The sequence below is a fragment of the Notamacropus eugenii genome, chromosome 6 (genome assembly GCF_028372415.1).
Source record: "Notamacropus eugenii isolate mMacEug1 chromosome 6, mMacEug1.pri_v2, whole genome shotgun sequence".
In the NCBI taxonomy this organism is placed as follows: Eukaryota; Metazoa; Chordata; class Mammalia; order Diprotodontia; family Macropodidae; genus Notamacropus; species Notamacropus eugenii.
This window is the reverse complement of record NC_092877.1, coordinates 85851725-85867120: the sequence shown is the minus strand read 5'-3', so window position 1 is coordinate 85867120 and position 15396 is coordinate 85851725. Positions and strand designations below refer to the sequence as shown.

Genomic DNA, 15396 nt, shown 5'->3' with positions numbered 1-15396 from the left:
ATTCCTAAGTTTAAAATCCCACCCAATCCCTACCTTTATAAACTTCAGCACAATGAATGTTGAAAATATAACACAATATATATTTAGAGTCTCAACTGATAAAACTTTGAGAAAGGAACCAAACATGTGGAAGTTTAAATAAGATACACTTTGATGATTGATAAAGCTTGTGAGCTCAATAACTGACAATGGAATTCTTACAAATGAAACTCAATATATAAAATATTTGTCCTTGGTAGGAAAAACGAAAAGGAGGAAAGTGAGAATTGAATAGCTCTGCCTTCTCTTTGAAATCTATAATCTTTATCATCCACCCTGATTAGAGGTCCTCTACTGTTAATGTTCAGAGAATATTAAAACCTACTTCCTTTTAAAAAATTATTTAGTTAGTGCAAAACTTATTTTACTTTTATAATTATGTAAATACCTAAGGTTTGCAGAAGACAATAAGTTCTTCCAGTTACTGAAATGCCTAATTAACGAGGATAAATTATAACAAGAATTTCTGAGACTGTGTGGGCTGAAAAAAATGTCAGATAAACTTTGATATGGGCAAGTATAAGGTAAATACGAATGCAATTAAGGAAAAATAATGCAGATTATAATTAAATGAAGATGAGTTTGAAATTATCAGGTAGAGCCCTTTATAGACATTTGAGATCAACTACAGAGATTTCACTCTAGGCCTTGTGTGCTTTTGGATCCAAAATTTCATCCAAAATTATGTTCATTTTCAGGAAGATTATTGAACAAACAACAACAATAAAATCTAATATTCATTTAGAATTTTAAGATTTATGAATTAGAAACCCTGGTTTAATTCAAGAACAAAAATATAACCTTTTGTAAAATATCTTTCTCCAACTTCTCAGAGTCTCATGACTCTATCTATCCTCTACTTTGTATGTTATCTATTAGGTATACAATTTATAATTATGTTGTTCAGCTGATTAGAATGCAAACTCCTTGTGAGTTGGATTGTTTTACTTTTTTCCTTGTATCCCTAAAAATTGGCACCATTCCTATCACAAATTGTACATACTTAATTCTCATTGATTGATTTTCCAAAAATGATTTCACTTGGTAAAAACGTTAATCTTATTTTTATATAAAATAATGATGTCTGTAGTCTTGGAATACCATGTCAGAATCTAGTTTCTGACCTTTTAAAGAAATATATTAATCCACAGGAAAATCACTCAAAACCATTTTAAAAAATAGGATGGTAAGGTGACAATATTGTACATGAGAGCAGAGCTGATTTTAAAGATAAGAATGTTCTCTGTGGCAGTGATTTTTGGACCAGGAAAAATTTTATCCTGGAAAAACAAAAGATAAGAAGAGATGAAATTAAAATTAGTAAAATTCTAAAGGGCCTAATTGTGATAGAGAATTATTTAACAAACCTTTTACTTCAAACTATATTTGATATAACAGAATACCTCTCAACAGTTGATCAAGTAAATTTAAACAGAGTGATAACTAGCAAGTTTTGTGTCTGAGCAAGTTTAAAAAAAGATTGTTCCTTGGGCAAGCAGCATAAGTGCCATCAAACTTTTCAAAATTAATTTGGTTAAGGCATAAGATCCTGGGTGGAAGGAAGTAATGGGAAGAGACTGTAACATCACATCATTGTGGGGATGGTATAACTAGGAAACAGGCTCTAAGACGTTGTTAGTACAGTAGTGAAAAGTCCACTGTGGGAGAAGCAGCTAGGGGAGTAGGAAAGGGTCAGAATTGGTAAGAGTTCAGCTAAGATATTGCCTGTGGCTGAGGAATTATAATAATAATAATATGTAATATACTAATAATTAATAATAATATATAATTATTAGATATTATTATTATTTTCTTGCTTTAGCTAATTCTTCTTTATAAGAAGTGGCACCAAGAAGGAGATAGTAGGGGGGGAGAGAAGGGAATAAGCATTTTTATATAGTATCTACTATATGTTGAGCACTGTGCTAGGCATTTTACAAATATTACCTCATATGATCTTCATGACAACTCTGGAAGATAGATGCTATTATTATCCTTATTTACAGTTGAAGAAACTGGGGCAAAGAAGTTAAGTGACTTGCTGATTATCACAGAGCTAGAAATGTCAGAGGATGGATTTGAATTCAGTTCTTTGTAATTCTAGACTCAGTGCTCTATTCACTGAGCCACCTACTTGCCTTTAAGAGAGAAAACCACCCTGTAAGTCAGGACAACCCATCATGCTGCAGAATGCCCTTTACCCTAAAGAAACCAAGTCTACTCTCTTTAAACCTCTGTACCAGCAGATTTCCTAGGAACTCTGAAATAGGCTTCTTTTACATCATTCAGGCAGCTTGTCCATGAGTCTACAAGATAGGATTACCTTACTTATTCTGTATGTACTTTGTGTCCAAGGCACTGCAGCAACAATTAAGTACACACACACACACACACACACACACACACACACACAATACAATCAAATTCTGCTCCCAGTGCAATATTTTGGGCATAAAGTTGCAGTTGGAGGGTTCCCTGACAAGCCCACTACAATGAGTTACTTATGAGATTTGGGATAAATTTGGGCTGTTTCCCTGGCTGTATTTTCAACTACTTTTAATTGAGTTTCTTGGGAGAGGAGTTGGCATCTTCCACAGTGAAAGGGTTCAGAATCTTGGTGCAAACAATACAAGATTAAGAATGAGGTACATGAGCCCTACCAAGAAAACACCCGAGTTGGGAGATGGTATCTGAAACATAAGCAGCAAGACGACCAGAATTCACAAGATATAAAGACTGGTCTAATAATATAACTGCAAGCAATGAAAAGTAATGTTCTCTGAACATTTAAAAAAAAAAAAGAAAGAGCATAAAGAACAAGGGAGAGACTCAGGATGACTTTGAGCAGGAAACCTTTAACCACTGAAGACTTTAATACCAAAAATTAAAAAAAAAAAAGTTAGAAGATATCATTAGGAAAATATAACCATAAAAAATGGTCACCTGGTGAGAAATGACAGGCGTGAAGTACCGCAATGGTACCCTCATGATGTCAGAAGAAAGTTTCCAGTACGTTGATTGAGACCTCTTTGGAGAATTTATGGGAAAATATGGGAACAAGTCTCACGGGGTTAAGATCTCCGTTGTTTGATGAAATATATAAAAGATGAGAGCATGGATCCATTTGAGAGATTTTAGAGAGGTCTACAGAAAGCAGGAGCTCCTCTGAGTTGAAGCTATAATATTTTGTTACTAGACAGAAAAGGATTTATCTCAATTGGCTTCACTCAGCCTTTTTTTTATATTGCTTTGCATACGTAACCCCACTTTGAAGTTCTTCCTAGCATACTATTACCTGAAAAATGACACCATTTTCATCTGTACCTTTCTCCATGGTGGTAGATGAGACCATACAATGTGATAGCCACAGTGAAGAATCTCAAAGTCTGGAAAGCATAAATGCACTGACAAGTGGTTGGTTAGATGCAGTTCATCTGTCGCCTATTGGAACAAGCTTACCGGAAGGGAAATATTTCTTTTTCTTTTTTAGCTCCACGATTTCCTAAAAGGGGAAGGGAAGGAGTGAAAGAGAATAAACATTCATAAAGCATCTACTTTGTGTCAGGCACTGTGCTAAATACTTTATAAATATTATCTCTTTTGATTCTCATAAAAACCCTGTGAGAAAGGTGCTGTTATTATCCTCATTTCACAGTTAAGGAAACAGAAGCAACTAGAATAATTTATTTAGGATTCAATAGATAGTAAGTGTCTGAGGGTGGATATAAACTCACGTCTTGCTGACTCCAGGCCCAATGCTCTAAATGCAGTGCTCCCTGGCTGTGTTCTATCTTAGCACAGTGTTCTATAAAGGGTAGACATGAATGCATATATCTGTTTCTGTATCTCTATATGTCTGTCTATCTACCTATCTATCCATCTGTCTGTCTGTCCATCCAACCATCTGTCTGTCCATCTGTCTGTCTATCCATCTACCTATCTATCCATCTACCTATCTATCCATCTATCTGTCTATCTATCTATCTATCTATCTATCTATCTATCTATCTATCTATCTATCTATCTATTTATCTATCTACTGAATTTGACTTCTACTTTGCTCTGCCTACACACAACTTTGCATTTGCATTTTTGAAGAAGCATGCAAAGGATCAAACAGGACTTTGCTCAATGATAATTTCATTTCTTATTTTGATGAAGGAAAATGTTCAGTTGTATTTGCAGATTGTTATCAAAGATGTTCATTTTCCTTGTCAAAAGGCAAATTTGGGGAGGAAGTCATTATAATAGATTCTAAAGAGAAAAAAATCTTAATTGAGATAAACAGAAATGGGAAAACAGAATCATAAAGTCATAAAGACCTGAGTTCCAAGTCTCTCAAAGTCTTAATGCTCTGCAGTCTCTGTGACAGTTATAGATAAATTACGAACTGGTAACTGGGTGAGGAACATGAGAAAGTTTCATTCTTGAGAGTTTCCTACACTAATGATTTCATAGGTTCAGACCAAAAATAAAAAGATAAATAGACCAATAGGAAAAAAAGATATTTCGCAGGATGGATGTGGTGGTGATAATAGAGGACTGAGTAAACAGAGCAATGGGAAAAGAGATTAATGTATAATTTTAATATAATTTTGTTTAAGGAACACATGTTGAGACCATATGTATGCCTCCATTTTTTTTTAAAGTAGTGGACAGAGTGCTACACTTGAAGGCAGAAAGATTTAGATTCAAATCCTAATGTAGGCACTTCCTTCCCATCTGTCTGACCCTAAACAAATCACTTAACCTCTCAACCTCAGTTTGTCCATCTATAAAATGAAAATAATAGTACCTTCCTTAAAAGATTATTATGAGGACTAAAGTTAAATTAACCCAAAGTAATAGTTTTGTAAACTTTAAAGTGTCATATAGTTCTAGTTATAATTATTAGCATTACATTAAAAAAAACAGTCATTACTCTACAAGCTCCTGTTTGCTTTTTGTTATGTAGACAAAAATGTATATTGTAAAATGCATGGATATTTCATAAATTCCTAAAACAGAAAAACCTAATATTGTTCCAGGTAAGAATGTAATTATTTTGACATATCATGTAAGTTATAATTATTGTAAAGTCTGGGTATTCAATGACTACAAATATATACAGACATTTTAGGTCAGAAAATGAGGTCATATTTACTCAGCATAATAGTTTCTGGGTAATTAAATTATTCAAATAATTTCCCCAAATGTTTTAATTGTTCACAAACTATGAATTAAGAGTACAATACTTTGGGGATGGTAATTGTTCATTTTAATTAATGCAAACTTAAGAATATAAATCTAATGCCACTTTTAATGACATAAATAATCTTAAGAAATAATATATTTAGTTATCCTTTAGAGGAATTTTAATTGATATTCTCAGCTAATTGGATCATTCATTATTTCAGTCAATTTATAATAAAAATTACATCATGACATAAAAATATAAGTGGATAGTATATTACTCATGAAGGTATTAAGATGGTATTATATTTTAAGTGACAAGCTAAAATTCATTATTTTCCAAGCTTATCAATTGCATAATTCTCTATTAAAAAATATGCCTGACTGACTACAAGAGGAGTTTTTCTTGTCAAAATACTCATGTAAGTATTTAGCAGCTTAAGAAGAATATAGATTTGACCTTCTGCTTTCAATTTTTTTAGCCACTCCTATCTCATTTTCTTGGGAAATTCATTTTTCCTTCTGATATGTTGGGGTGGGGAGGCAGAGTGTCTCTTCCTGTTAGATTAGGGATGAAAGTTCTAAGATCAATTAACTATTATATTTAAAAGTCTAAATTGCCTGGAACTCAGATATTTAAGAAAATATCTTCACTTCTATTATTACAGAAATGTTTGTCTTTTCAATTAGTTTTTGTATGGACTCAAGAATTTAATATGTCTAATATGCTAGGAAAATTTTAGGGATACAATTCTCAAACTTACAATAAGAACTTTTGCTTATATGTGATAAACAACTTTCAATCAGACTTTCTATTTCTATTTTATAGAATGCCTATTATTTGCTATATCTCCTCTTTAAGCAGAAATACAAATGTGGAAAGTTCAATGGTCAGAAACTATAAAAATAGATAATCATAAATAATAAGCAAATCCATTGTAATTTAGCTTTATATTGGCATTTCTACTACATTTACTCTAGTTACATTTATTATATCTATATAATTTCGTGTAATTCTATCTATAAGCTCCTAATATGCTATAATATTAATGACAGTTAAAAGGTTTTCCTTGTCCATTAAAAGATGGAGCCCATTAAGGAAGCTTAATGAAGGGATGTTTGCTTTGTAGGAAGGCCCATATCTTTTGTTAATTGTTCATGAGGCACTGGGTCATGAGGGGCATGATGCCCTCCAGCTCTGAAAAGTGTACATACTCTGAGGTGAGGTTTTGCTTTGGGGCTTACGTTTTGGAAGAAGGTTCATGTGCCACAAGAGACTCTGGATAGCCATTAAGAAGCCCTCCCTGTCCAAATTTTGAAAACCCAGATATTGGTGCTTCACTCTCTGGTAACTATGTATGTATGTAACAGTCAGACAGTTGGATCTGTCTGTTGATCTGTCATGTATGTGTTGCTTATGTTCAGACAGTTAGAAGCCCTGTCTGTTGGTCTTTATTTCTCTGCTTGTATTTTCTGTGTTGGTGAACAACATTAAATAAGATTGTTGACTCCTCAAAAGTTGTTTTGCTTTTAGAAAAGCAGGTCTAAGACCCTGTGCTAGCAGGTCATCCTGGATGTGTCAAGGTGCTTGCTGCTACATATGCATATATACACTTATATGAAAAAATGTAGACTTGTAAAGATATTAAATCATTTTCAGTTCTTTTATACTTCTTTTTTCCCCTAAATTTTATTCAATATGAAACATACCTCTATAGTTTTTATTGAGGAAGTTGACCACATCCATAACCAAATCGACCGCTAAATTGGAATTCTGCTGCTGATCCAGCCCCAGCCTTGGCCTTCTTATCAGCACCAAGGGGAGCAGCGCTTCATCTGTATGTGTCTCTGTCAGCTTCACCACAAGTAAGCTGGGCAGGTCACTCACCCTCTAGACCTCTGGGCTTTGGTCTTCCTGTTTCAGGATGACTTCTTCAGAGCATGGTAGGTACAATCTCAAGGGGCAGGTGAAAGTAATGCCAGAGATACTGAATCCCTTCATTGGTGAGGTATCAGTAGAAATTCCTCCATGCAGACAGCTCCTTAATATAGCCACGAAACTTTAGAGACTGCATGGCCTTCATGACACAGAGATTGTGTACATTCTTCTTTGCCAGGTTAGGATACTTATCATATGAACATGCTTCTTGGTTATCATTAATCTCTCCTTAAAAAGGACTTCATAGATGGCAATATGGTTTTCCTTGGGCATCAGCATCTCAGCAGTGGCAATGAGTGCTGCTCTAGATAGAGCCTGGGATAGAAAGGAAGTTCTTTCATAGTTCTATGGATACATGATTTCACTAACGAAAGTATTTGGTACTAATCATTTTCATTCTTTATAATGTTTACTATTATTTGCAAAATTTAGCAACAAGCATTTCCATAACATAGAAGTATGTAAAACGTGCTATTCTTTTAAATAAATAACATCTTGTTCTTTTTTTCCCTCCTCCCCACCATAGAGATAGCACCATTAGACAGAAAGACAGATAGGAGGGGGAGAGGAGCCGAGATGACAGAGTAGAAAGACACACATATACTAGCTCGGAACCCACAGCCCATAAAATATCTATAAAGAAGAACTCCCAACAAATTCTGGAGCAGCAGAAGCCACAGAAAGGTGGAGCAGAGGAGATTTCTGTTTCAGAGAGCCCTGGAAAACTGACCCGAAAGATCCATCATGCACCAGACCCAGAGCAGAGCCCAGCCCTGCCTTGGTTGTGCGGCACCAAGAGGAGCAGATCCAAGCAGGTTTCAGGGACAGAATGTCCAGCCATAGCGCAGGTCGCTCCACCCACAGGTGACAAGGTTGGTGGGAGGGTCTCTTTGGATAGTCGAGAGGCAAGTGGGGTGTCCCCATAACTCAGGCCCCCTCGGGAGGCAGCAGCAGGGGTGGCAGCTGACAGGGGCTCCCCAAGCAGGCAGGAGCCTGGATCCATAGTTGAAGGTCTCGACATAAACCCCCTGAGGGAACTGAGCCCAGTGAGGGAGCCCTGACCTCACCTGAGCACCTGAACTTAATCTCACACTGAATAGCAGCCCCACCCCTGACCAAAGCCCTGAGGCTGGGAAGCAGCATTTAAATCTCAGGCCCCAAGCACTGGCTGGGTGGATCTGGAGGCGTGGTGTGTGTGGAAACAAAACTCAGAAGTCAAGTCACTGGCTGGGAAAATGCCCAGAGAAGGGGAAAAAAAATAAGACTATAGAAGGTTACATTCTTGGTGAACAGATAATTCCTCCCTTCATTTCTGATGAGGAAGAACAATGCCTACCATCAGGGCAAGACACAGAAGTCAAACCTTCTGTATCCCAAACATCCAGAATAAATACTCCGTGGGCTCAGGCCATGGAAGAGCTCAAAAAGAATTTTGAAAATCAAGCAAGAGAGGTGGAGGAAAAAATGGGAAGAGAAATGAGAGAGATGCAAGAAAACCATGAAAAGCAGGTCAACACCTCCCTAAAGGAGACCCCCAAAAATGCTGAAGAAAATAACACCTTGAAAAATAGGCTAACTCAATTGGCAAAAGAGGTTCAAAAAGCTAATGAGGAGAAGAATGCTTTTAAAAAGCAGAATTAACCACATGGAAAAGGAGGTTCAAAAACTCACTGAGGAAAATAGTTCTTTGAAAATTGGAATGGAATAGATGGAGGATAATGACTTTATTGAGAAAACAAGAAATCACAAAACTAAACCAAAAGAATGAAAAAATAGAAGATAATGTGAAATATCTCATTGGAAAACCAACTGACCTGGAAAATAGATCCAGGAGAGACAATTTAAAAATTATGGGACTATCTGAAAGCCATGATCAAAAAAAGAGCCTAGATATCATCTTTCATGAAATTATCAAGGAAAACTGCCCTGAGATTCTAGAACCAGAGGGCAAAATAAGTATTCAAGGAATCCACCAATCACAGAATGAAAGAGATCCAAAAAGAGAAACTCCTAGGAACATTGTGGCCAAATTCCAGAGTTCCCAGGTCAAGGAGAAAATATTGCAAGCAGCTAGAAAGATACAATTCAAGTATTGTGGGAATAAAATCAGGATAACATAGGATCTAGCAGCTTCTACATTAAGGGATCGAAGGGCATGGAATATGATATTCCAGAAGTCAAAGGAACTAGGACTAAAACCAAGAATCACCTACCCAGCAAAACTGAGTATAATACTTCAGGGAAAAAAATGGTCTTTCAATGAAATTGGGGACTTTTAAGCATTCTTGATGAAAAGACCAGAGCTGAAAAGAAAATTTGACTTTCAAACACAAGAATGAAGAGAACCAGGAAAAGATGAACAGCAAAGAGAAGTCATAAGGGACTTACTAGAGTTGAACTGTTTACATTCCTACATGGAAAGACAATATTTGTAACTCTTGAAACTTTTCAGTATCTGGGTAGTGGGTGGGATTACACACACACACATGAACACACACACAGAGACAGAGAGAACAGAGTGAATTGAATAGGATGGGATCATATCTTTAAAAAAAATGAAATTAAGTGGTGAAAGAGATATATATCAGGAGTAGAAAGGGAGAAATGGAATGGGGCAAATTATCTCTCATAAAAGAGGCAAGCAAAAGACTTTCTAGTGGAGGGAAAAAGTGGGGAGGTGAGAGAAAAACATGAAGTTTACTCTCATTACGTTCCACTAAAGGAAGGAATAAAATGCACACTCACTTTGGTATGAAAACCTATCTTACAATACAGGAAAGTGGGGGAGAAGGAGATAAGTAGGGTGGGGGGGAGGATGGAAGCGAGCGCAATGGGAGGAGAGAGCAATTTGAAGTCAACAGTCTTGGGGAGGGTCAGGATCAAAAGAGAGAATAGAAGCAATGGGGGGCAGGATAGGATGGAGGGAAATATATTTAGTCTTACACAACACAACTATTTTGGAAGTCATTTGCAAAACTACACAGATATGGCCTATATTGAATTGCTTGCCTTTCAAAGGGAATGGGTGGGGAGGGAGGGATGAAGAGAAGTTGGAACTCAAAGTTGTAGGAACAACTCTTGAGTATTGTTCTTGCTACTAGGAAATAAGAAATACAGGTAAAGGGGTATAGAAAGTTATCTGGCCCTACAGGACAAAAGAGAAGATGGGGACAAGTGAAGGGAGGGATGATAGAAGAGAGGGCAGATTGATGATAGGGGCAATTAGAATGCTCGGTGTTTTGGGGTGGGGGGAGGAGACAAATGGGGAGAAAATTTGGAACCCAAAATTTTGTGAAAATGAATGTTAAAAGTTAAATAAATTAATTTAAAAAAAGAAAGATAGGTAGATAGATAGGTAGATAGACAGACAGATAGATGTAAAATCATTCTATACTTGCTTCTATTTATCAATCTTTTCTCTGAACAATATCCTTTTCGAATTTTTTTTGTTTGTACCAATGATTGCATTGGCACTCATTCTATTAATATAATTCTGCAAATCTATGGTTTTGCAGCATAATTCATTATCTTACAGAGTAGCCTGGGGCAATGTGAAGTTAAAATACCTTTTAAGAAACAGATCTGGGATTCAAACCAAGGTCCTCTGACACAAAATTCAGTACTGTTCTTCACAGTATCTATATATGTCAACAACACCAGTATCCTATTAATAACTCCTGGATTTTTAAAAATCCTTATTTAATTTTTTCTCTCAGATAAAATAGCAAGGGAAGAATATAAGGTTTACTGTAAAGAGCTAATAAACAGGAAGAAAATAATGTAAACCTGGAGAGCATGCATTGGAAAGAAGACAGAATTTGAAGACCTGTTAGTGCACTTTAATCTCTAGAAGTATGATCCTAAGTAAAAAGTAGTATAAGTGTAAAATTATCATAAAACTGGATGAACTATCCATAAGAATAAGGGATAATTTTGCACTGACTAGAGCTATGTGTGATGTTTTTATTTGGGCCATGGTCATTTGACTATCACTTAGACTAAAGGTGTGTTTTGTGGTTCTGCCCTTTTCTACAAAATGGAAAAGTCTCATCTCTCTTCTACATGGTATCCATTCATATACTTGGTATGCTCCGTATATTTGGTGGCACTTTAACTGTTATTCACATGGAACACTTCACTTCAGTGTTCAAAATTACCTTTTGAATATTTACTGTTATCAAGTTCTGCACCCTTAGTAGTTGCCCTTGGGGCACACCCTAGACTTTCAGAAAGAGTCCTTGCAACTAGTCATTGCTTAACCCCAGAGAGTTTTTACTTGCTCTTACCTGGGAAAAGCATTGCCATCAACTCTGTTGACCAGATTTGGGCACAATTAATTTTGAGCTCCATTCATTTGCAGGACTGGTTGATTTAGCAGGTAAGTAGTTTTGTGACATACTCCTTACCATATTCTAACTGCCTATATCAACCAATGTATTCTCTGCTTTTTGTAATGGGTTCACCTGGAAGCATTAGTTGCACTTCTCAAAAGTTGCCAAGTAGGTCTTCACATTCCAACCCAGGTTCCTAGCAGCAATCTGTACTTATCATCCATTTAAAGTTTGGGAATAGGTTGAGATCATTTAGGCCTTAAGACCTCTAATCAATTAATTTACTAGATAAAACTGTGTGAGGGTGGATGCCTGACCAATAGAGTAAGAACACCAGCTATGTCATATTAAACTTCAGTAAGAACCATGTACTAGATCATTCAATTAGTTTTTTACCCCAATACCCAAGTTAAATGACTGACTTACATATCAGGACCACTATGGATCTCCACTAAAGTTTCCTTTTGCTTTGCCTGGCTTAGACAGAACACACTACCTTTCAGGTCCTACCACATAGTCCCATACTGCTCTTCCCAGTCAGGTTACTGAAACTGCCTGGTAGAGGACGATTGATAGATGAGAAGACCAGAACCTTGACTGAGTTTTAATAGCTTTTTCCCTCATTGTTCCAGTAATTGCTTTCATTTGAGTCCCTGCCTCACATACATGTTAGACTCCTTGGTCTCTCCTACCAAATCCACCTCTTTCTTCTCTCCTTCAGATAAAGCATGCTCATTTGAATAAGCTGCACTCATATAGCATAATCTCTGGGCATTCCAAGATCTTCTTTGCCCTTTGTAGAATATTCTCTAGTTTATTAATATCCTTAAATAATGACACCTTGAACTGTATAAATTGCTTGGCATAAGGTCTGATAAGAAAATAATTTAGGGAATCTAACCCTAACTTATTCCTGGAAGTTATACTTTCTAATACAGTCCAAAATCATAGGAGCTATTTGTCTACTACATTATACTACTGATTCATATAGAGCTTGTAGCCCACTAAAATTCTAAGATAAACTATATAACCATGCCTCCTCACACCTCTATCTCTCAAGCTGCCTTTTTTTGAACCCACATGAAATGCTTTACATTTATCTCTCGTTTTCAGGTTCATTCATTATAATTCTCTAACACTTTTGCATATACAAACTCAATACTTTGGGTTCTTGGCCAAGAATTGGAGTGACCATCTTTGGTCTGACATATCACTAAGGTTTAGATACATATTCTGGGGCATGTAGAACAGAGAAAGCCAAAGGACAAAGGGATTGGAGATTAGTTTGGGATAGCAGGACCTACTCAGTAAGGGTTAAATGTCTAGTGTAGATAATTTAAGAAATAGAGTGGAGGCAGATTGGTATGTGCATTCTGTGGTTCATGTTCTTTGGTCATAATGGGTCACAGTGGTACAGAGTAGGACAAAGATTCCAATGGTGGATACATGGTCTATGTGCACAGCAGAAAAATGCTAAGTGATGAGCATTCCAGTGAAGAAGCTTCTTTGGAGTGTGATCTGTGGGTCTGTAGATGATCTTCTGATGGTGGATGGATAATGCTGCTGGGTACTAGGACTGGGAAGGACTCCTCCAGTACAGATAAAAGGAAGTGGTAGGCCATACTTTCCAGTTTTAAAAAAATTGCCAAGTGATTAGAGTACAACTTCTTATAGCTATTGATGAAACACATATCATTAGTACCCTTACCTATTTAACACCATTTTTTTTGCCAATTTGAAGTTATGCTTTTCTATTCACTGAATATTTTCAGTGTGACAGATGCCCCCCCCCCCAATTGCTGTAAACTGCTCTCCATTACCAAAAGCTATAAAAAAAGCTATTTTTCTGGACAGGGAAAATAAGAAAAAGAAGAAAACAGGTATGCCTTCTTTCTGTTGTCAGTTATTAATGTCTCATCCTCATCAAACAGTCATCCTATCCCTTTTTATCCTTATTTCCCTTAAAATGGTAGAAAAAAATCAGAAAAAGCAAAAAAATCATTTTTTTTGGCTGAACTCACTTCCTCTAACCAATCTCAAATCATCCTGAGCTTTAGCATTCTTGACACTATTGTTACAGCACTGTACCACTCATATTTACTTTCTTAATTAGTCTGATTTTTAACTTCTTAGTCTCTCTTTAAAAAGATATGTTGGATGTTACATTTATTCATCCAAATATTGTCCCAATTTTTAAAAAAGAAATATATCCACAAATTATATCAGTGAAATTTATTTCTTACGAAATTTTAATATAGTTCATTAAAGAAATGGCTAGTGAACATCTAGAGACGAATGTCAAAAAATTACCATGACTTTGTTGATAATACACCATGCTAAGTTAACCTTCTTTTCCTTTTTATTTTACTGAAACAGCTATTAAACTGTTACTAAAGCAGTTACTAAAGCAGTTACTAACTGCTATAACAGGAGAATATTTTAGATAGAGCTCAGCTGCATTTTAATAAAGGTAAAGTCTGTTTTGTTCTTCTAATAGATTACTTGGAGAGATGAGGGACAGAATATGCAGAACAATTAGGTCAAATGATAACCAGTTTAATTAACCATGATATCAGCATAAAAGAAGGGCTCTTAATTACTCCATCACTGATTGAAAATATTAAACAGTTTTGCTATAGTGACAGATCCCTAGGGCATTCCCCTAGAAACTACCCTCTTCATTGACATTGACCCATTCATAACTATTCTTTCAGCCCAATCTTGAAACTAGTTCCATGTTCATCCAACACTATTATGTAGCACATCTTTCCATCTTGTTCACAGAGACGGCATGAAATATTGTCAAAAACTTTACTAAAATCTAATTGAATTGCTCTTACCACTTTCCCTTAACCCCCCAAGTCCTTTTTTACTTTAAATTTATTTTTTTAAATTATGAATTTGACATATAGTAAAAATACATATTCCCATTGATAAATCTTAGGAAAAGGGAATTACATTAAAAAGTATAAATCTATCATGTGGAGCTTTTTAAAAAGTACATGTTAATTTTAACATAATAGTAGCAACATTACTTGCATGTGTTATCTAGAATTTTCTTTATTTATAAAAATTTCATTGAGTTTTCTTTTCTTCTCTATCGTGTATCACTATTACTCCTGTCCACGTCTCTTGCCCTCCCCCAGAAAGTAAAAAAAAAAAAAAAGCTTTCCCTTGCAAGATATCAAAACAAGGAAATGAGGTTTATCTACCATAACTTATTCCACAAGAAAGCATGATATTTTGTCTTGTTACCATCACTTCCATTTCTTTGAAATTAGTATCCATCCAATAGTGAGGGATCACTTTCATTCTCCTCAGGTCTTTAAAGAACTTTCACAGTAGCTCAGCAAATGGGTAAGTTATTTTTTTAATACCTTGGGGTATAGCTTATCCAGGACTATCCCTCAATCAATAAGCATACGTTAAGTATTTCTCACATACACTAAGTACATGAATATGAAACAGTCCCAGACAGTCCAGCAAAATAATATTTTTAATATTTCATGTGGACCTCAATGTTCAGAAAAATAACCTGACATCTGCCAGTACTTCTAATTCTTAATGTAATAATATAATCATGTTATTAATCATAATAGTTCTTTAGTCATTAATAATAATTTGTTATTAATATATTATTAATCTCACATGCATACTAATATTAATGTAATATAATAGCAATTCTTAATGAGAAACAATCCCTGTGGTATTGTTAAGGACAGTTGTCTACTTGTTGTAAGTCCTAAATCGTTAACACTGCAAGTCTTTTAGCAGGCCTTTTTACTTCAGAATTCCCCACCACCTGTCATTCCTTTTGTACTTGCTTATTATTAGTATTAATATTTGCTTATTACCATCCCTCCCTTATCTTAACCCTCTGCTTCTTTGTTTTCAATAAAAGGCAGAATGGTCAGT

General features: G+C 35.6%; 1 pseudogene; it reads right to left on the bottom strand.

Moving 5' to 3' along the window:
- Positions 1-1893: 1893 nt before the first annotated feature.
- Positions 1894-7598, bottom strand: LOC140511377 (small ribosomal subunit protein eS10-like; annotated as a pseudogene).
- Positions 7599-15396: the final 7798 nt, after the last annotated feature.